Below are 327 nucleotides of genomic sequence, written 5' to 3'. Positions count from 1 at the left end.
GCGTGTTGAGGACACAACAAAGGATCGAGTAGTGCGGACAGGAGCGTCTGGGTCGCGCTGAGCCTGGCAAGGGCGAGTGTCGCCTCACGCTCTGCCGCCTGTTGGAGCGCGTGGCCGAGCTCGGCCCAGGCTCCGCGCCACTGCCTCCGACGCGCCCTGCGCGTGGCTGCGTGCCGGGCCCGCTCGGGTGGCCTGTGAGTCGCGGCACCTAAGGGGACGGGGCTACCCCCGCTTCCCGCGGAATACCCCCGCCCAGGGCAGCGCGCCCCGGAGGTTCCTGGGTGCCCTTCCCGGAGGTGACGCGCGGGCGGGGTACGCAGAGGGGCG

Source organism: Carlito syrichta, unplaced genomic scaffold (assembly GCF_000164805.1).
Source record: "Carlito syrichta isolate Samal-C Ts95f unplaced genomic scaffold, Tarsius_syrichta-2.0.1 Scaffold304675, whole genome shotgun sequence".
Classification (NCBI taxonomy): Eukaryota; Metazoa; Chordata; class Mammalia; order Primates; family Tarsiidae; genus Carlito; species Carlito syrichta.
The sequence above is the reverse complement of the archived record's forward strand: the minus strand, read 5'-3'. Positions refer to the sequence as shown.